At 40.9% G+C, this 23,498-nt stretch overlaps 1 protein-coding gene across 1 annotated transcript in view; it reads right to left on the bottom strand.

The window, feature by feature from the left end:
* tmem198a (transmembrane protein 198a) overlaps window positions 1-18,527 on the bottom strand; it is a 75,075-nt gene extending 56,548 nt beyond the window's left edge. Inside the window, exon 1 of the mRNA XM_036959461.1 lies at window positions 18,037-18,527. The gene's annotated coding sequence lies outside the window, so the exon portion shown is untranslated. The remainder of the gene's footprint in view (window positions 1-18,036) is intronic.
* Between the last annotated feature and the right edge of the window lie 4,971 nt (window positions 18,528-23,498).

Here is a 23,498-nt window from a genome sequence, read left to right on the forward strand (position 1 = left end):
TGGTTAGAGTGTAGGGGCGGCAGGTAGCCTAGTGGTTAGAGTGTAGGGGCGGCAGGTAGCCTAGTGGTTAGAGTGTAGGGGCGGCAGGTAGCCTAGTGGTTAGAGTGTAGGGGCGTTAGACTCATTTCAGTTGTACAACTGACAAGATATCCCCCTTTACAACTGACCAGGTATCCCCCTTTACAACTGACTAGGTATCCCCCTTTACAACTGACTAGGTATCCCCCTTTACAACTGACTAGGTATCCCCCTTTACAACTGACTAGGTATCCCCCTTTACAACTGACTAGGTATCCCCCTTTACAACTGACTAGGTATCCCCCTTTACAACTGACTAGGTATCTCCCTTTACAACTGACTAGGTATCTCCCTTTACAACTGACTAGGTATCCCCCTTTACAACTGACTAGGTATCCCCCTTTACAACTGACTAGGTATCCCCCTTTACAACTGACTACGTATCCCCCTTTACAACTGACTAGGTATCCCCCTTTACAACTGACTAGGTATCCCCCTTTACAACTGACTAGGTATCCCCCTTTACAACTTACTAGGTATCCCCCTTTACAACTGACTAGGTATCCCCCTTTACAACTGACTAGGTATCCCCCTTTCCCTTCCTAAGTCATCCATTCCTTTCTGGTTTATGACTACGCTCAAATAAACAAACGGGCAAAACAAATCCCTGCTCCTGTAGCTAAACGTCAGTGTCTACCTCAAGGAGAGATAATATTTTACTATTATAAATACTCTGCTATTTAATGGTGTCGTCCGTAACCCAGCCTGTAGATGACTGTCCAGATCTGATGATGCATCAGTCTTTTCAGAGATGAATCAGTCGTCTCGATCTGCCTGTTATTATTGGCTTACTCTAGAAGTGGCTCGTTCTCTTACCCTGTGGGGAGTGAGTAGGTCCCCCTGACAAAATAGGTTTCTAACCTCAAGGGTCTTTTTTAATTTTTATTTCACCTTTATTTAACCAGGTAGGCTAGTTGAGAACAAGTTCTCATTTGCAACTGCGACCTGGCCAAGATAAAGCATAGCAGTGTGAACAGACAACACAGAGTTACACATGGAGTAAACAATTAACAAGTCAATAATACAGTCTTCCGCAGGTTAAATAAAAAAGGTTCTAGAAGGATAATAACAGTGTCAATCCATAGGTCATCTGTGATCTCTCGTGACAGTCTTCTGTACAGTATCACTTTCTCCTAGAGACCAACACAGTCTGTAGGGGAGTCACACCTTACACAATGACTACACTCTGGACTAGCACCTGAGAGCCAGTTAGAAGCTATTGTTGTTTTATAAGGACAGGGTTATTTTCAGAACAGAGCAGCCTGTGTGTGTGTGTGTGTGTGTGTGTGTGTGTGTGTGTGTGTGTGTGTGTGTGTGTGTGTGTGTGTACCACCATCTAAGACCATTGTACTTATTCATCCAATATATGAAATAATGTACACTGTAAATTCTAGTTGTTTCAACTAATTGTTACTAAAGCTGCAATAGGTCACTTTTTTGGGGTGACCCAACCAAATGCACATAGAAATGTGAGTTGTAGATCTGTCGCGTACTGAAAGCAAGTCTAAGAAGCGGTAGATATGTTCTATGTTCCTTATTTCTATGCTTCCCGTGTTTAAGTTTCGTTTTTTTTTTTTGTCTTTACTTTCGATTTTGTGCATCAAAACAGAGATACAAAGATACAATATTTTTTTTTGGGGGGGGGGGTTATGGGAAATATATTTCACAGCGGTTTAGATGGTACAATGATTCTCTACACTCTACTTGCTTCTTTTTGTCACAAACTAAAATTAGGCGAACTATACGAAATTTAGCAACCAGGAAAACGGCGGAGAGGTTTCTGCATATGTAACTGGTCCAAAAGCCGTTGTTTTTGTTTTTAACTCACCTTTTCGGGTTAAAAGTGTTACCTGAATTGAACATTTTTATTTGGCCCAAAACTTAACTCTGAAAACAAACATGGCCAAAAATTGCATCAACTTAAATTGATATGTTCGCTTAATTTTGTCTGATATGTTCTTTCAACTATTTGTTTGAGAATCTAAACAAATTTTTTTTTTTTTAAATGTAAATGGCGACTGGTTACACATTCAAAACAGTGGTTTTAACATAACGTTTTCAACTTAGATATTTGACACTGGTTGACGTACACAATCTCTTGGTTCACATCATTCCGATCTTCCTGCTAGTGCACCATGTCTGTGTCAGTTTATCTGACTATTCTCTCTCATCGTTGATTTGATTTAGATTCAAATGTTCTTCCTGTGGCTGTGGAACTCTGACCGATTTTTGGCCACATTCTCTCTCTCTCTCTCTCTCTCTCTCTCTCTCTCTCTCTCTCTCTCTCACACCTGCTGTCTCAAACTCTGAAAGCTCGGCTATGAAAAGCCAACTGACATTTACTCCTGAGGTGCTGACTTGCTGCACCCTCGACAACCACTGTGATTATTATTATTTGACCATGCTGGTCATCTATGAACATTTGAACATCTTGGCCATGTTCTGTTATAATGTTCTGTTATAATCTCCACCCGGCACAGCCAGAAGAGGACTGGCCACCCCACATAGCCTGGTTCCTCTCTAGGTTTCTTCCTAGGTTTTGGCCTGTTTTAACCTGCATTGCTTGCTGTTTGGGGCTTTAGTCAGGGGTTTATAAATACATTTGATTTATTGATTGACTTACAGTATTTCAGTAAGTTTAGGGGTTTTCAGTATAGTTGTCTAATGTTGGTGGGGAATATCATTCCGTTTTAATGATACTCCTTAATCACTATGATATATATACGGAATAGTTTTTCTTAAAGTGTTCTTTTTAACAGAGTTGAGAAGTGCAAAGTGTTAGCAAAACAGGTTAAATCAGTCATTGACACAGACATGGAGGCATAGCAGGAAGATGGGTATGTTGTGAACCAAGAGGTTGTGAGATCAAATCCCAGGTGAGATCAAATCCCAGGTGAGATCAAATCCCAGGTGAGGACAAATCCCAGGTGAGATCAAATCCCAGGTGAGGACAAATCCCAGGTGAGATAAAATCCCAGGTGAGGACAAATCCCAGGTGAGGACATGTTGAATAATATTACACGGAAAATTACAAAATTCTAATCATGTATGTCAACGTGTGAAATATGTAAGTTGAAAACATCCTATGTCAAAAGCACAGTGTGTGTAAGGAGATTCACAGCTTGTTTTTTGTTGTTGTGAAGATTTTCCAAAATAATAATTTCTAGTTGAATGAACATGTGAGACAAGTTGAGAAAACATAATTTTAACTTGACTGAGTTTTCTCCAGTTGCCAGCTAAGTTTGGGTCTCCTAAACATTTTAAGTTGACTGAATTTTCTCAAGTTGCCAGCTAAGTTTGGGTCAACGAAACATTTTAAGTTCAGGCAACACTTTGATCAAAAAGTTAAGTACACTTTAAAATAAATAAAAAAGTCTGTGGAAACAGTTACTTAACATTAGTTCAACTAGACAGTGTTACTGGTGGTCCATTTAAAAGTAAATGGATGTAACTCAACACAGTGAAATATTTAGCTTTCTGCAAATGAGACAAAATGATTTGTAGGGAGGCATTAAAGCTGCTGCGAGCGTTCTCTCTTCTCGGGATGAGAGCACATTGAGAGGGCTGGCTGACCCAGTGCCATGTACTTTTTTTTTTTTGTCCCAATCAAAACGGTTTAGTGGTTTTCCCCCGGCAGCGTGCGCGCACAGAGAGAGAGAGCGAGCGTGAGAGAGAGAGCGTGAGAGAGAGAGAGAGAGAGAGACACACACAAATTCCATACAGACAGAGCCTCCACTGAAAAGCTATTCCTGGCCCTGGTCGAGCCCTCAACAGGCTCTGGCACTCACCGAAGCAGAAGGAGAGAGGAAGATGGGAGGAGGAGGGAACAGGGAAGAGGGAGAGAGAGAGGTAGATGGAATGGGGCAGAGAGAGAGAGAGGAGGATGGGAGGAGGAGGGAATGGGGGAGAGAGAGGAGGAGGGAATGGGGAAGAGAGAGAGAGGACAATGGGAGGAGGAGGGAACGGGAGAGAGAGAGAGAGAGAGAGAGAGAGAGAGAGAATGGATGGGAGGAGGGAATGGGGAAGAGAGAGAGGAGAATGGGGCAGCGAGAGAGAGGAGAATGGGAGGAGGATGGAACAGGACAGAGAGAGAGAGAAAGAGAGAAGATGGGACAGGGCAGAGAAAGAGAGGAGGAGGATGGAACAGGGCAGAGGGAAATAGAGAGAGAGAGGAGGATGGGGCCCAAGAGGGAGAGAAAGAGCTATCCAACATGGACAGTGAGACAGGAACATTTCACAGGGTTTTTAATACCGATAGGAAGAGGTCTAAATGAATGAGCTTTAAGACACCTAATACGATCATGTGTGTTTGTTTCTGTGAGTCATGTCTTCCCTTAAATTATGATCGACCACAGCACTGACAGGAACATGATACAAGCTGAGTGACACATATTTGGTTCATACGATACAATTGAGAGAGAGAGATCCCAGCTATAGACAGGCTACTATAGGGATGAGTTGACTCCACTCTTTCCTTATGGGTTATATACTTCCACTTAAAGATGGATCCGCAGTATCGGACGGAACGGAACGGAAAACCGCTCCAACGTCCATTTTGTTTTTTGTTTTGTTGATGAAGCAGCGAAGAGGAGTGTCATCCAATTTGCGGTACTAATATGTGACCGACCGGGCTAGATTCGGTCTTATGTAGCAACATTTGAAATTGTGTTTTTAGAGATTCAGAGCTAAAAAAAACAAACAGAGAATAACATACAGTTGAGGAAAAATGGGAAAGTAATTCTGCTTTGAAAGTTGATAAACTTGTAAAAAAAAAAAGGTCCTTGAATGTGTTGGTACAAATTACTGGAGAGCTCATCTTTGTCTACGTCAATTCAGCATCGTTCATACCCTCTTAAGCCTTAACCCCACCCATCTCTTTAAGGATTCACATCGCATTTGAACATCAGGTGTATTTTAAGTTGTTTTAACACCAATAAACTTCCCTTTTTCTGTCTTTCAAGGATAATTCGTAAAAATCCAAATAACTTCACAGATCTTCATTGTAAAGGGTTTCAATTAAACACTGTTTCCCATGCTTGTTCAATAAACCAGCCTAGTTGGTTTAGCCACAGATAATGACAGCAATCTTTCCGCTAGCCATGATTGGCTGAGGTAATGAGTGGGTTGGACATGCTGAGAGATGAGTTCGGATTGGTCTGCCATGTAGCACACTTCTGTCTTTTTGAGCTGATCGGTATGTGTAGCACGGCTTTAAAAAAAATATATAGAACTACACAAGTGTTGCTCTCCACTTTCTGGAGGACAGCGTTTTGAAACCAGTGGAATTAGAGTGTGATTGTTAAGGAGATGGAGAAAAAACCTGTCTCCGGATTACATCTTCAAACTAAGAGCAATCATGGCATCTGTGACAGACGGAGAAGTGTCCATCCATGTAAGATAGTCTAGCTAGTTACATTTACAGATATTACACGTTTATACATTTGTCATAAGGTTTTAACATTAGCTAGCTAGCTAACGTTAGCTGGCTGGCTAGGTAGCTAAAGTTACGTGTATGATCTGTGTAGTAATATTATTTGTATCTTAGAGCCATTTGCTTTGCTAGTTTTAGCCTAATGTTTGCTAGCTAACATTGAACCTGGTTGGTTAGCTACCTGCAGATTCATGCAGGGTAGTAATGCCATGAGGAGAGATTATGGTTCATTGTTTAGCTAGCTAGCTACATGTCTTAACAAAAGACTCCACTATGCAAGTATCCATTTCAACAGAATGTTCATGATGTCACTGCGACACGACAGCTGTTGATAGACGTAGTGGGTAAATTTGCTCTGGATATCTACTCCGATTTCAGAGCGCAGAATCACTGACTAATTTAAGAACGCTCAACACCCGTTGAATATGGCCAGTGTCAGTAAACTCTGCCAAAAAAAGTGTAAATTGTTGCCAGCAGCACAGTTGCAGTCACCAACACTCTGGATAACATAAAAACAGGCTAACCAGCTCTAGGGTGAGTAAAATGGTGAGAGGTTCTAGCTAGCCAACGTTAGCCAGTTAGCTTGGGTGCTTGACTGCGGTTGTTAGGGTTGATCCGAGCGGTCTGTCCTTAAATAGAAGGGTGGGGCTAAAGCTTAAGAGGGTGTGAACGATGCTGAATGGGTGGGGCTAAAGCTTAAGAGGGTGTGGATGATGCTGAATGGGTGGGGCTAAAGCATAAGAGGGTGTGAACGATGCTGAATGGGTGTAGACAAAGAAGAGCCCTCCAGTAGCTATCAAAACATTCTTAGGACATTTTCTCAAAAGTGAGGTTAAGAGTTGATCAACTTTCAAAGCAGAAGTACTTTCCCATTGTTCCTCAACTGTAGTGTATGATATATAATTTTCTAGTTCTGAGTTTCTACTTTTATCCAACATAAAAATAAATTAAAAATAAATTAAAGATAACTACTGAAAATAGCTTACGGTTGTGAATGTGACGAAATAAAAGCAGGGCATTCTACGGGAGAATTTTAGAACTTGGACACTGTCTCATTGGCCTATTTTGACTTTGGTGTCATGTTGTTCTTAACATTACCGTCTCTGGTAAACACACACGATATCAAATAAAATCAACGTTTATTTGTCACATGCACAGGACACAGGTGTAAACGGTACAATGAAATGGTTACTTGCTTAGTGGAGTCTTTTGTTTAGACATGTAGCTAGCTAGCTAAACAATTAAACATAATCCCAACTCATAATGTTGCTACCCTGCATGAATCTGCTGGTAGCTAAAACTAACCAACTAGGTTTAATGTTAGGTAGCTAGCTAACATCAGGCTATAACTAGCAAAGAACATGGCTCTGAGATACAAATAATATTACTAATCAGATCATACATGTAACATTAGCTAGCTAACTAACAGTATGCTTTAACCAGTTGCATCTCTAGGGGCGCTATTTCATTTTTGGATAAAAAACGTTCCCGTTTTAAGCGCGATATTTTGTCACGAAAAGATGCTCGACTATGCATATTCTTGACAGTTTTGGAAAGAAAACACTCTGAAGTTTCAGAATCTGCAAAGATTTTGTCTGTAAGTGCCCCAGAACTCATTCTACAGGCGAAACCAAGATGATACGACAAACAGGAAATGAGCAGAATTTCTGAAGCTCTGTTTTCTAATGTCTCCTTATATGGCTGTGAATGCGACAGGAATAAGCTTAGACCTTCTGCCGTTTCCCCAAGATGTCGGCAGCATTGTGACGTATTTGTAGGCATATCATTGGAAGATTGGCCATAAGAGACTACATTTTCCAGGGGTCCGCCCGGTGTCCTTTGTCTAAATTTGTGCGTAATCTTCAGGTGCGGGCATTTTCTCCTGGGATTCAGGAGAGAAAGCAGACTTCCACGAACGATATATCATCGAAGAGATATGTGAAAAACACCTTGAGGATTGATTCTAAACAACGTTTGCCATGTTTTCAGTCGATATTATGGAGTTAATTTGGAAAAAAGTTCGCGTTTTGAGGACTGAATTTTCGTTTTTTTTTGGTAGCCAAATGTGATGTACAAAACGGAGCTATTTCTAATACACAAAGAATCTTTTTGGAAGAACTGAGCATCTGCTATCTAACTGAGAGTCTCCTCATTGAAAACATCAGAAGTTCTTCAAAGGTAAATTATTTTATTTGAAGGCTTTTATGTTTTTGTTGAAATGTTGCGTGCTGGATGCTAACGCTAATGCTAACGCTAAATGCTATGCTAGCTAGCTACTTTTACACAAATTATTGTTTTCCTATGGTTGAGAAGCATATTTTGAAAATCTGAGATGACAGTGTTGTTTACAAAAGGCTAAGCTTGAGAGATGGCATATTTATTTCATTTCATTTGCGATTTTCATGGATAGTTAACGTTGCGTTATGGTAATGAGCTTGAGTCTGTATTCACGATCCCGGATCCGGGATGGGGAGATCAGAAAGGTTAACTTCATATGGCTGCAGGGGCAGTATTGAGTAGGTTGGATGAAAAGGTGCCCATTGTAAACGGCCAGCTCCTCAGTCTCAGATGCGAATATATGCATATTATTAGTAGTATTGGATAGAAAACACTCTAATGTTTCCAAAACTGTCCAAATATTGTCTGTGAGTATAATAGAACTGATATTGCAGGCGAAACCCTGAGGAAAATCTAAACAGGAAGTGGCTTCTATTTTGAAACCTCCATGTTCCTTTTCCTATCGCTTCCTCAAGGTGTCAACAGTCATCAGACATAGTTTCAGGCTTTTATTTTGAAAAATGAGCCAGAACAATAACATCGCGTCAAGTGAGCACATGAGTTTTGTTTGCGCAACAGAATTTAGACAGACATTGTTTTCCCCTCTCCTACTGTGAAAGACATTTGCGGTTGATATATTATCGATTCTATATTTTAAAAACAACCTGAGGAATGATTATAAAAAACGTTTGACATGTTTCTGTGGACATAATGGAAACTATTTGGAATTTTTGTCTGCGTTGTCGTGACAGCTCTTTCCTGTGGATTTCTGAACATAACGCGACAAACAAACGGAGGTATTTTGGATATTACAATCATCTTTATGGAACAAACGGAACATTTGTTGTGTAACTGGGAGTCTCGTGAGTGAAAACATCCGAAGATCATCAAAGGTAAACGATTAATTTGATTGCTTTTCTGATTTTCGTGACTGAGCTACCTGATGCTAAGTGTACTCAATGTTTTATTGTGCGATCGATAAACTTACACAAACGCTTGGATTGCTTTCGCTGTAAAGCATAATTTCAAAATCTGACACGACAGGTGAATTAACAAAAGGCTAAGCTGTGTTTTCTTATATTGCACTTGTGATTTCATGAATATAAATATTTATAGTAATATTTATTGTATGTAGCGCTATGCTATTCAGAGGTTGTTGATGACACTTATCCCGATAGGGGGATTGCAGCCATAACAGGTTTTAACTTGCAATGAAAAGAACTTTCTGACAAAATTAGAAACATGTAATATCTGTAAATGTAGCTAGCTAGACTCTCTTATACATGGATGAACACTTCTCCATCTCTGTCACAGATTCCATGGTTGCCTTTAGTTTGAAGATGTAATCCAGAGACAGGTGTTTATACAACAGCCTTCTGTGTGTTCTCTTTTCTACTCCGTCTCCATATTTGCAATCAAACGCCAGAATTTTCTTCATCTCCTTAGATATCATACTCTGCCTCCAAAACTCGGACCTCCAGAAAGTGGAGAGCATTAGCAACACTTCTACTTCTTCTTCGTTCTTTCAAAAAATATGCATTAGAAAGCATAACCTACTACATACTGCGCTCATGTTATAGACAGACGCGTGCTACATGTCAGACCAATCTGAACTCATCTCCCGGCATGTCCAGCCCAACCATTATCTCAGCCAATCATGGCTATTGGCAAGGTTCCTGTTTTTGTCCGTGGCTAAACCAACTAGGCTCATAATATAACAATTGTATTTGTATTTACAGATGGAATACAAGTTTGTTATTTAAGGCACATGAAAGTTCACATGTTCCAGAAGGCATTTCTGCCCAAAAACACATTTTGATTTAAAAAAAATTATGTTAAAATTCTAATGCCTCTCCGGTCAAGTGGTGATGCGTGACATACGCCTAGTTTCCTGAAACAAGTCACATGTTCTGCTGTTCTATCGCATGTGCAATGATGTCAAATTGAGAAAAAAAACTGTGTTCGTTATTTCTTGTTATAATATCGCAAACGGACGTGGCAGTTTCACCATTTAGGATTCCAGCTTTAAGTTAACATTTCACTTTGACAACAATGTACTGTATAACTAAGTGATAACTCAATTTAAGTGGAAGTTAGGATTTGCTCCTTAGTTGGCAGATCAGAGTTTGTCTTTTAGGCCGCAGCCCCAATGTTGGCCTGGGACTGTCTGACATTTATTCAAATGTTTCTCAATAGAAGAGACAGACCAACCAGCAAAACTTCCTCCTTACACATTAGGTACGTCCCTGGTGCCCTCTGTCTTGGGGTTGAGTCCCAGAACCGACATTAGGTCTCTCCCAACTGCCCTGCTTCATGGGGTTGTGTCCCAGATCCTGATATTAGGTCTCTCCCAGCTGCCCTGCTTCTTGGGGTTGTGTCCCAGATCCTGATATTAGGTCTCTCCCAGCTGCCCTGCATCTTGGGGTTGAGTCCCAGATCCTGATATTAGGTCTCTCCCAGCTGCCCTGCTTCTTGGGGTTGAGTCCCAGATCCTGATATTAGGTCTCTCACAGCTGCCCTGCTCCTTGGGGTTGAGTCCCAGATCCTGATATTAGGTCTCTCCCAGCTGCCCTGCTCCTTGGGGTTGAGTCCCAGATCCTGATATTAGGTCTCTCCCAGCTGCCCTGCTCCTTGGGGTTGAGTCCCAGATCCTGATATTAAGTCTCTCCCAGCTGCCCTGCTCCTTGGGGTTGAGTCCCAGATCCTGATATTAGGTCTCTCCCAGCTGCCCTGCTCCTTGGGGTTGAGTCCCAGATCCTGATATTAGCTCTCTCCCAGCTACCCTGCTCCTTGGGGTTGAGTCCCAGATCCTGACAGCGATAGACAGGCAGCATATTCACAGGTTCTGGGCAGCATGACAATTCAGCCTCAGGCTGCGTCCCAAATGGCGCCCATATGGCTCTGGTCTGAAGTAGTGTACTATATAGGGAATAAGGCCTATATGGTCTGGTCCAAAGTAGTGCACTATACAGGGATTAGGGTGCCATTTGGGATGTAAGCCTAGCTTCCGCAACAGCCACCATACAGGCAGGCAGAATGGACATTTGGCCAGACTCCCTTTGTAATGAGAGCAGCAGGGTGTGTGAGAGAGAAGGATGTGCATTGGAGAGATACGGGACACATTCTCCTTCAATCAGGAAAGGGGGCATTGGGTTTACTAATACTGTGCTTCACTGCTCTTCATTCGAATTTGAATACTTTACCTTGAGAGTGATGATTTCCATTGGTATTTGTACTGTCTTTAAATATTAAAGCTTATTGTCCTTACTTATTAGGAACATAGCATTGAACGTTATCAACACTTCCAAAGCAGCTGCTGTACAGCTTGGGCACTATCAATCTACTGTCCAGGGGACTGTCTGATACAGGACAGGCTTGTTTAACAAATAGAGATCCAGAACATCTAGAGATGTTACGCCGTTATATCACCAAAGAGATACATACACTACCAGCTTGGCACACCTGTATTTGGGGAGTTTCTCCAATTCTTCTCTGCAGATCCTCTCAAGCTCTGTCAGGTTGGATGGGGAGCGTTGCTGCCAAGCTATTTTCAGGTCTCTCCAGAGATGTTCGAACGGGTTCAAGACCAGGCTGTGACTGCGCCACTCAAGGCCATTCAGAGACTTGTCCCGAAGCCACTCCTGCGTTGTCATGGCTGTGTGCTTAGGGTCCAAGTATTCAATCTTGGTTTCATCAGACCAGAGAGTCCTTTAGGTGCCTTTTGGCAAACTCCAAGCGGGCTGTCATGTGCCTTTTACTGAAGAGTGGCTCCCATCTGACCACTCTACCATAAAGGCCTGATTGGTGGAGTGCTGCAGCGATGGTTGTCCTTCTGGAAGGTTCTCCCATCTCCACAGAGGAACTCTGGAGCTCTGTCAGAGTGACCAGTGGGTTCTTGGTCACTTCCCTGACCAAGGCCCTTCTCCCCCGATTGCTCAGTTTGGCCGGACGGACAGCTCTAGGAAGAGTCTTGGGGGTTCGAAACTTCTTCCATTTAAGAATGATGGAGGCCACTGTGTTCTTGGGGACCTTCAACGCTGCAGAAATGTTTTGGTACCCTTCCCCAGATCTGTGCATCAACACAATCCTGTCACGGAGCTCTACGGACAATTTCTTTGACCTCATGGCTTGGTTTTTGCTCTGTCATCCACTGTCAACTGTGGGACCTTATATAGACAGGTGTGTGCCTTTCCAAACCATGTCCAATCAATTGAATTTACCACAGGTGGACTCCAATCAAGATGTAGAAACATCTTAAGAATGATCAATGGAAACAGGATGCATCTGAGCTCAATTTCAAGTCTCATAGCAAAGGGTCTGAATACTAATGTAAATAAGGTATTTCTGTTTTTTATTTTTAATACATTTGCAAAAATGTCTAAAAACCTGTTTTCACTTTGTCATCGGCTTTTTCAGCCACACCCGTTGCTGACAGGTGTATAGAATCGAGCACAAAGCCATGCAATCTCCATAGACAAACATTGGCCGTGGAATGGCCCTTACTGAAGAGCTCAGTGACTTTCAACGTGGCACCGTCTTAGGATGCCACCTTTCCAACAAGTCAGTTCATCAAATTTCTGCCCTGCTAGAGCTGCCCCGGTCAACTGTAAGTGCTGGTACTGTAAATTGGAAACATCTAAGAGCAACAACGGCCCAGCCGCGAAGTGGTAGGCCACACAAGCTAACAGAATGGGATCACCAGGTGCTGAAGCAAGTAGCGTGTAAAAAATGTTCTGTCCTCGTTTGCAAACCGCACTACCAAGTTCTAAACTGCCTCTGGAAGCAACGTCAGCAACAAGAACTGTTCATTGGGAGCTTCATGTAATGCTCGCCGCCATTGGACTTCTCTGGACGGATGAATCACACTTCACCATCAGGCAGTCCGACGGACGAATCTGGGTTTGGCATAGTGCCAACGGCAAATATTGGTGGATGAGGAATAATGGTTTGGAGCTGTTTTTCATGGTTAGGTCTAGGCCCCTTAATTCTAGTGAAGGCAAATAATTAATCTACAGCATAACAATGACATTCTAGATGATTCTGTGCTTCAAACTTTGTAGCAACAGTTTGGGGAAGGTCCTTTCCTGCTTCAGCATGACAATGCCCACAAGCACAAGGCGAGATCCATGCAGCAATGCTTCAATATCTAGTGGAAAGCCTTCCCAGAAGAGTGGAGGCTGTTATAGCGGCAAAGGGGGGGTGGGCAATTCCATATTAATGCCGATGATTTTGGAATGAGATGTTCAACAAGCATACTTTTGGCCATGTAGTGTATATACAGGGTTGTGTTAGCCATCCCACTGTGTTAACCATAGAGACATTCTCACTATGTTATCCCTAGTCCACTGTGTTAACCATACAGCCAGTCTCACTATGTTATCTCTAGCCCACTGTGGAGCAGCAGGACACAGGTATCCATCTATCTCTCCAGTTGATCCCTGTAAATCCCAGGTTAGTACTGAGGAGGTGAGAGAAACATAAAGAGGATTACTGGACAGCTCACTGTTTAGCCTGGGCCAGACCAAGACCAGACCAAGGCACCTGACCAGGAACAGACCAGGACCAGATCAAGAACAGGCCAAGGACCAGATCAGGACCAGACCAAGGACCAGACCAGGACCAGGGACAGACCAGGTCCGGGACCAGACCAGGACATCAAGATACTACAGTCAATGACTGTCTCATATGGAACCTTTTTTTGACTAAATAGAGCACTACTTTTGACCAGAGCTGTGTGACAATGACCACGGACAAAAATATCTGGGACCAGGCTAGCCCTTCTCCGTCCCCAGACCTGCAGCCAGGCTAGCATGCATACAGCATGACTATACCCATTACCAATACATTGCTCTAGACTACAGGTTTCAAACTCATTTCACAGAGAGCCAAGTGTCTGTGGGTTTTCACTACTCCATTGTCCTTGATCTAATTAAAGTCACTAATTAGTAAGGAATTCCCTTCACCTGGTTGTCTAGGTCTTAATTGAAAGGAAAAAAACAAAAACCAGCAGACACTAGGCACTCCATGGAATGAGTTGGACACCCCTGCTGCAGACTATTCTAGAAGCTGTAACGGTCGTGGTGTGAAAAGGCCCTGAGCTATTGTTTTTTTAAGGGACCTGCCTTTCCTCTGGGACGAACCCTGACACATAGAGGAACAATAACGGACTGCCTTTCCTCTGGGACCAACCCTGTCACATAGAGGACCAATAACGGACAGGCTTTCCTCTGGGACCAACCCTGCCACATAGAGGACCAATAACGGAGAGCCTTTCCTCTGGGACCAACCCTGTCCCATAGAGGACCAATAACGAACAGCCTTTCCTCTGGGACCAACCCTGTCACATAGAGGACCAATAACGAACAGCCTTTCCTCTGGGACCAACCCTGTCACATAGAGGACCAATAACGAACAGCCTTTCCTCTGGGACCAACCCTGTCACATAGAGGACCAATAACGAACAGCCTTTCCTCTGGGACCAACCCTGTCACATAGAGGACCAATAACGAACAGCCTTTCCTCTGGGACCAACCCTGTCACATAGAGGACCAATAACGGAGAGCCTTTCCTCTGGGACCAACCCTGCCACATAGAGGACCAATAACAGACAGGCTTTCCTCTGGGACCAACCCTGTCACATAGAGGACCAATAACGAACAGCCTTTCCTCTGGGACCAACCCTGTCACATAGAGGACCAATAACGGAGAGCCTTTCCTCTGGGACCAACCCTGCCACATAGAGGACCAATAACAGACAGGCTTTCCTCTGGGACGAAGTGAGAGTTCTTCCTCAAACAACAACTAGTGGTCAGAGCATTGGGTCAGTAACCGAAAGGTTGCTGGATCGAATTCCCGAGATAATAAGGTACAAATCTGTTGTTCTGCCGCCGAGCAAGGAAGTTAACCCGCTGTTTCCCGGGTGCCGAAAATGATTAAGGCAGCCCCCCCGCACTTCTCTGATTCAGAGTGGTTGGGTTAAATGCGGAAGGCACATTTCAGTAGAAGGCATTCAGTTGTACAACTGACTAGGTATTTCCCTTTCCCTAAACCTGTCCCGGTCTATGTTGCTGACGAACTGGACACCAAGGGGTAACATATACACAACAGGTTACATGAAATCATAATACACTGAACAAAAATATAAACGCTACATGGATTAATTTCAAGGATTTTACTGAGTTCTTATTAAAGGAAATATATTCAAATACATTCATTAGAACCTAATCTATGAATTTCACATGAATGGGAATATAAATATGCATCTATTAGTCACAGACTGCCTTATAAAAATAAAAGTCACAGACTGCCTTATAAAAATAAAAAAGAAGGGTAGGGCCGTGGATCAGAAAACCAGTCCGTATCTGGTGTGACCGCCATTTGTCTCATGCAGCGTGACAGATCTCCTTCGCACAGTTTCATCAGCTGCCCGGGTGGCTGGTCTCAGACGTTCCTGCAGGCGAAGAAGCCGGTTACACATGGTCTGCGGTTGTGAGGCCGGTTGGACGTACTGCCAAATTTTCAAAAATGACGTTGGAGGCGGCTTATGGCAAAGAAATTAAACATCCAATTCTCTGGCAACAGCTCTGCTGGACATTTCTGCAGTCAGCATGCCAAGTGTACGCTCCCTCAAAACTTGAGACATCTGTGGCATTGTGTTGTGTCACAAAACTGCACATTTTAGAGTGGCCTATTATTGTCCCCAGCACAGGGTGAACCTGTGTTATGATCATGCGGTTTAATCAGCTCCTTCATATGCCACACCTGTCAGGTAGATGGATTATCTTGGCAAAGAAGAAATGCTCACTAACTTTATATGTTTCGTTCATATTTTTTGTTTCAGTGTAAAAAAAGAAAACAGAATGAGCAGCGGTTGCGATTGTAAGAGCCAAATAAACAAACATTATATTGTCTATAAAACCACCACATCCTCAGTCATTCAGAGCTGTTGGGTCTGCAGACTTCAGCTCCCTGCATAAAGAGGCTCTTCAAGCTGCCAGGTACAGTATATAGCTGTGGCTAGTAGGAAAGACAGCAGTGAAGTGGATTAATAGGATTAGAATCAACTCTCTCTCTCTCCCTCTATCCTTCTATCCCTCTCTTACCTCTCTCTAATAGTTCCACCACTCTCTCCATGCGCCCCCTCTCTCTGTCTTTCACACACACTCTCTCTCTCTCTCTCTCCGAGTCCCACCTCTCTCTCGCTCACTCCCACTCTCTCTCTCTCTCCGAGTCCCACCTCTCTCTCGCTCACTCACTCTCTCCGAATAACACCTCACTCTCGCTCACTCTTTCTCTCTATCTCCGAGTCCGACCTATCTCTTGCTCACTTCCACTCTCTCTCTCTCTCTCTCCCCGAGTCCCACCTCTCTCTCACTCACTCATTCTCTCTCTCCAAGTCCCACCTCTCTCTCTCTCTCTCTCCCCTACCATTCTCTCTCACCCCTTCTCTCTCACCCCCTCTATTTCCCACTCTCAACACTTTTCACTGCTCACGTCTCCACCTTCACCTTTCTCTCTCCCTCCCTCCCACCTCCCCTCCCCACTCTCTCATCTATGATAATGCATTAGCTAAGAAAATATTTGACCTGTTGCTGCATAACTCAATTAGACTGTGAACCCCCTGAGGAGACGTGCTGTTGATGCTGATGCTGCTTGGGTTCTCTCTATCCTCCCATTATTACATAACTATCTTCACAGCAAAAAACACAATTCCCCCATTTCACACCATTAAGCTCTGTTCATTTCACTCTCCTACATGCAGCGTCCATTTTACATTCCCAATTCATTCCTTCATCCATCACTCACTATCCCTAAAGCTGAGCCTGTCTAATGTATTGATTCAAATGCACTTATTCTTCCTTCAGCATACAGAGGGCATTTAGAAATCATCAAACAATAGAATATTTACAAATGTAAATGGTTTTAAGAGCTCTTTCACAACACATTGCTTATATGTTGCTGTCTGTAATAACCGCAGCCCAAAACACTGCCAAGCACAGCGGTGTAAAACATGTCCCCCTTGACAACAGATTCGTACACACAATGCTCTCAGGGTCAATCTCGAGGGGCGTCAAAACAATGTTTTGATATCAATAGGTTTGCCTGTGAATTTGAGAGTGGTTACATCCCTCAGCTGTTAATCCAAGCAAGTTTCAGGATGGCAGGACTGTTATTTTCCAAGATTGTGCCTTTAACGTGACCTAAATAGACCCAACCTCATCCAGATGGTGACACCTAATGACCCTAATCATAATCAACATCACACTGTATACACACACACAGAGAGAGAGAGAGAGAGAGAGAGAGAGAGAGAGAGAGAGAGGAAGAGAGGAAGAGAGGAAGAGGGAGAGAGAGAGAGAGAGAGAGACAGAGAGAGAGAGAGAGAGAGAGAGAGAGAGAGAGAGAGAGAGAGAGGGGGGAAGAGGGAGAGAGAGAGAGAGAGAGAGAGAGAGAGACAGAGAGAGAGAGAGAGAGAGAGAGAGAGAGAGAGACAGAGAGAGAGAGAGAGAGACAGAGAGAGAGAGAGAGAGAGACAGAGAGAGAGAGAGAGAGAGAGAGAGAGAGACAGAGAGAGAGAGAGAGAGAGAGACAGAGAGAAAGAGAGAGAGAGAGACAGAGAGAAAGAGAGAGACTGAAATATATAAACAACCAGGGTATGCTGAATTCATAGGCCTAACTAATGGTGTCTTCTATAGAGACTAGGATGCAAGAAGACTGTTTAAAACGATTTTAAAAAGCCCTGCTATGTTTGTGCTGGATGTACTAATTACATTAGGTCAGTACAATGTGCTGGATTGTCAACACAGTGTCCGATTGCACAGGAGACTTTCCGGCAAATGATGGAGTGCGCGGGCAGGTTAGTGGGCACGCCGGCAATCGATTCCTTTATTTTGTTTACATGCTGTGGCGCGAAATTATACGCCCTAATATCCAATTAAAAACTAAGTAAATAAATAAAAAACTAAGTGATAATTGTGTTCGGTGGGGATATTACAACAATGAATATGGAAACAAAGCAAGATGTGGTGTATATATAGGCAACCATAACATTATTGAAACAAAAGATCAAAAACGGGGCTCGTTACGATGTAACACAAACCCAGATATTTCTATAATATCGTGATTTTCTGTGTGTTTTCTCCACGTCTTGCAAACAAGCATTCTTTAGAAAAAGCCTTGAACACCCTGTCCAAATCAACCTACGGCTGTTATTGATGAAGAACAAAGGAAGGTGCACCTGCTTCACTCACCTCCGTAACGACCCAGCATGTACAAGATATATGCCCAGTCAGATTCCGTTGAATCCTCTCCTCTGTGTCAACTAGCAGCCTCCAAGACAGTCATCGTCCTCAACCGTCAACGCAGTCCCTGTCCGCCCCAAACGCTACAGAGGCACCGGGACCACGGCTTGGCAGAGAGAGAGCACTGCCCACGAACACCAAGCCATCGGGAAACACTAGAACAACGTCTCACCGCTCAAGCTTCACTCTCTCCTGTATAACGGCAGTGTAATGTCCCCCTCCTATCATATGCCATGTAAATAATGGTTCGAATATGGATAGAAATGGAAAATCAAGACTGTTTTTAATATAAACTGTTGTCATAAATCGGGTTCATCACTTGGTTTGAGATTTCTTGTCTTTTGTTCTTCCCAATCCGACGGCTGTGGTTTCTTTGTGTTCACGCTTCCCCTGCAAGCATCGTGCAGCCCCAGCTTTCCTTGGATGATACCATGTGCACAAGAACGCGGGGTTGTAGGAATACAGCAGCACTGAGGAGAATATCAATGGGTGGAGAGCAAGAGCAGGAAAGACCGGTTCCAGGCATAAGCGACATAAGCGGTCGCTTAGGGCTTCAGGCCACTGGGAACTTAGTCGGGGGTCTCAATTTACTGTGTCAAGTTAAAAATAGTAGAATACACCGAGGTACAAGTTTGAAAAATGATTGTGCATCAGCAGTTTTTCCTCTTGTTATGTCAGTCACTGAAAGTCACTCCATTAGCCATGTCAGCTAAAAAAACAAACAATTTTAAGATAGATCTGGCTATCTAAACTATCTTAAACTTGTGAATGAATGAAGTGCATTTTATTTTCGTGGCAAATCGCCAGGATTAATTGTCACATAAAACAAACATTACAATAATGCAATGATAATTCTTCGTGGCTGGTTCTCTGCAGTGAGCATCGCATAAAGAGTGAAACATTTATACATACTAGTAAATAGATTATTCAAACAATAGATACATCCAAAGAGCTGTAAAAAAATACATACATAAATAAACATACATACATACATACATACATACATGACATACTTACACTACCGTTCAAAAGTCTGGGGTCACTTAGAAATGTCCTTGTTTTTTAAAAAAGCTTATTTTTTTGTACATTAAAAATTGGACAAAATTGATCAGAAATACAAAAGAAGACATTGTTAATGTTGTAAATGACTATTGTAGCTGGAAACGGCAGATTTTTTTTATGGAATATCTACATAGGCGTACAGAGACCCATTATCAGAAACCATCAAAGTTTATAATTTTAAAAGGCTAATTGATTATTAGAAAACCCTTTTGCAATTATATTAGCACAGCTGAAAACTGCTGTCCTGATTAAAGAAGCAATACAACTGGCCTTCTTTAGACTAGTTGAGTATCTGGAGCATCAGCATTTGTGGGTTTGATTACAGGCTCAAAATGGCCAAAAACAAAGACCTTTCTTCTGAAACTCATCAGTCTATTCTTGAGCAAGTGGACAAGTACACTCAACTGTCAGCTTCAATAAATAGTAGCCGCAAAACCTTTTTTGCTTTACTTTCAAAAACAAGTACATTTCTAAGTGACCCCAAACTTTTGAACGGTACTATATATAAAAGTATGTGGACACCCCTTCAAATGAGTGGATTTGGGTATTTCAGCCACACCTGTTGCTGACAAGTCTATACAATCGAACACACAGCCATGCAATCTCCATAGACAAACGTTGGCATTAGAATGGCTTTACTGAAGAGCATTAGTGACTTTCAACGTGGCACCGCCATAAGATGCCACCATTCCAACAAGTCAGTTCAACAAATTTCTGCCCTGCTCGAGATGCCCCGGTAAACTGTAAATGCTCTTATTGTGAAAAGCAAATGTCTAGGAGCAACAACAGCTCAGCTAGCAAAGTGGTAGGCCACACGAGCTCAGAGAACGGGACAGCCATGTGTTGAAATGCGTAGCGTGTAAAAATCATCTGTTCTCGGTTGCAACACTCACTGCCGAGTTCCAAACTGCCTCTGGAAGCAACGTCAGCACACAACAATAGTGTATAGTGTATTTAGTGTATATAGTGTATAGTATATATTGTGTATATAGTGTATAGTATATTTAATGTATATAGTGTATGGTATATTTAGTGTATAGTCTATATATTGAATATAGTGTATAGAGTGTGTATTATATATGGTGTATATAGTGCATAAAGTGTGTAGTATATTTAGTGTATATGTTGTATAGTATATATAGTGTATAGTATGTATAGTTCATATAGTGTACATATATCGTTTATAGTATGTATAGTGTGTATAATGCGAATACTGTATTGTGTTTAAAGTGTATAGTGTATATACTGTATAGCACATATAGTGAATATAATATATAGTATATATAGTCTATATAGTTTATAGTATATATAGTTTGTATAGTGTGAAGACTGTATTGTGTATGTACTGTATATAGTATATTGCATATATAGTGTATATAGTGTATGGTATATATAGTGCATATAGTGTATAGTATATTTTGTGTATATAGTGTTTATAGTGTGTAGTATATATAGTGTATATCGTGTATTAAGTTTTGGAAAGTGGAAAGTTTTAAGTTCCTCGGCGTACACATCACGGACTAACTGAAATGGTCCACCCACACAGACAGCATGGTGAAGAAGGTGCAACGGCGCCTCTTCTACCTCAGGAGGCTGAAGAAATTTGGCTTGTCACCAAAAACACTCACCGAAAACGCTCACAAACGTTTACAGATGCACAATCGAGAGCATCCTGTCGGGCTGTATCACCGCCTGGTACGGCAACTGCTCCGCCCACAACCGTAAGGCTCTCCAGAGGGTAGTGAGGTCTGCACAACGCATCACCGGGGGTAAACTACCTGCCCTCCAGGACACCTACAACATCCGATGTCACAGGAAGGCCATAAAGATCATCAAGGACAACAACCACCCGAGCCACTGCCTGTTCACCCCACTATCATCCAGAAGGTGAGGTCAGTACAGGTGCATCAAAGCGGGGACCGAGAGACTGAAAAACAGCTTCTATCTCAAGGCCATCAGACTGTTAAACAGCCACCACTAACATTGAGTGGCTGCTGCCAACATACTGACTCAACTCCAGCCACTTTAATAATGGAAAAATGTATGTAGTAAAGGTATCACTAGTCACTTTAAACAATGTCACTTTATATAATGTTTACATACCCTACATTACTCATCTCATATGTATTTACTGTCCTCAATACCATCTACTGCATCTTGCCTATGGCGTTCAGCCATCACACATTCACATATTTTTGTGTACATATTCTTATTCATTCCTTTGCATTCGTGTGTATAAGGTAGTTGTTGTGAATTTGTTAGGTTAGAGAGTTGTTATATATTACTGCATTGTCGGAACTAGAAGCACAAGCATTTCGCTACACTCGCATTAACATCTGCTAACCATGTGTATGTGACAAATACATTTGATTTGATTTAGATTTGATGTATGTATTTAGTGTATATAGTGTATATAGTATACTTAGTGCATATAGTGTGTAGTATATTTAGTGTATATAGTGTATAGTATATATAGTATATATATTGTATAGTATATATAGTGTACATAGTGTGCAGTACATATATTGTATATAGTGTATATATAGTATATAGTTTAAAGTATATACAGTGTATTGTATATGTAGTGTATATAGTGTATAGTATATATAGAGTTTATACTGTGTAGTATATATAGTGCATATAGTGTATAGTGTATATAGTTTATATTGTGTATATACTGTATTAAATCAAAACAAATCAAATTGTATTAGTCACATGCGCCGAAAACAACAGGTGTTGTTAGACCTTACAGTGAAACACTTACTTACGAGCCTCAAACCAACATTGCAGTTTTAAAAAATATGGATAAGAATAAGAAATAAAAAAACAAAACAATTGTGTATAAACTGTGTATAGTGTATAGCATATACAGTGTATATAGTGTATAATATATATAGTGTATATAGTGCATAGTATACCTAGTGTATATAGTGCATGGTAAACATAGTGTATATATGTGTAGTATATATAGTGTATATAGTGTGAATACTGTATTGTGTATAAAGTGTATAGTGTATAATATATATAGAGTATATAGTGTATAGTAAATAGAGTGTATATAGCTTATAGTATAAATAATGTATATAGTGTGAATACTGTATTGTGTATATAGTGTATATAGTGTATAGCATGTATAGTGTTTACAGTGTATTGTATATATTGTGTACATAGTGTATGTATAGCGTGTAAAATGTATAGTGTATACAGTACATATTGTGTATAAAGTGTAAATAGTGTGTATATAGTGTATATAGTATATAATGTATAGTATATATAGTCTAGAGAGAATATTATGTTGTATACATAGTGTATAAAGAGTATAATGTATAGTATACATAGTGTACAATGAGTGTAGTGTATAGTATATATAGTGTTCATACTATATCGTATATATCATGTGTATAGTATATATAGTGTTCATACTATATCGTATATATAATGTGTATAGTATATATAGTGTATGTTGGGTGTGTATACTGTATACTGTGTATAGTGTAGATAGTGTAAATAGTGTATATAGTATATATGGTGAATATAGTGTATATAGTATGTTGTGTATTGTGTATTTGGTGTGCATATGGTGTGTATAGTGTACATAGTGTATATTGTTTATATAGTATATATAGTGTGTATAGTTTTTAGTAAATATAGTGTATATGGTGTGTATATAGTGTATATAGTTTCTATAGTATACATAGTGTATGTGGTATGTCCAGTATATATAGTGTGTATAGTGTAAAAAGTGTATATAGTATATACAGTATATATTGTGTTTATATGTATATAGTATATATAGTGTGTATATTGTGTATTGTGTATGTAATATAGATAGTGTATATAGTGTTCAGTAAATATAGTGTATATGGTGTGTACATAGTGTATATATTTTATACAGTAAATATAGTGTATGTGGTATTTACAGTATATATAGTGTGTATAGTGTAAATAGTGTATATGGTATGTACAGTATATATTGTGTATATAGTTTGTATAGTGTATATAGTATATATAGTGTGTATATTGTGAATTATGTATGTAATATATATAGTGTATATAGTGTTTGGTAAATATAGTGTAGATGGTGTGTATATAGTGTATATAATTTATATAGTATATATAGTGTATGTGATATATACAGTATATATAGTGTATATAGTGTAAATACTGTATATAGTATGTACAGGTTATATAGTGTATATAGTGTATATAGTATGTACAGTATATATAGTATATAAAGTGTGTATAGTGTATATAGTGTTTATTGTGTACGTAGTGTATATTGTGTATATAGTGTATAGTGTACATAGTGTATATAGTTTATATATTGTATATAGTCTATATTGCATGTA

Source organism: Oncorhynchus mykiss, chromosome 22 (assembly GCF_013265735.2).
Source record: "Oncorhynchus mykiss isolate Arlee chromosome 22, USDA_OmykA_1.1, whole genome shotgun sequence".
Taxonomy (NCBI): Eukaryota; Metazoa; Chordata; class Actinopteri; order Salmoniformes; family Salmonidae; genus Oncorhynchus; species Oncorhynchus mykiss.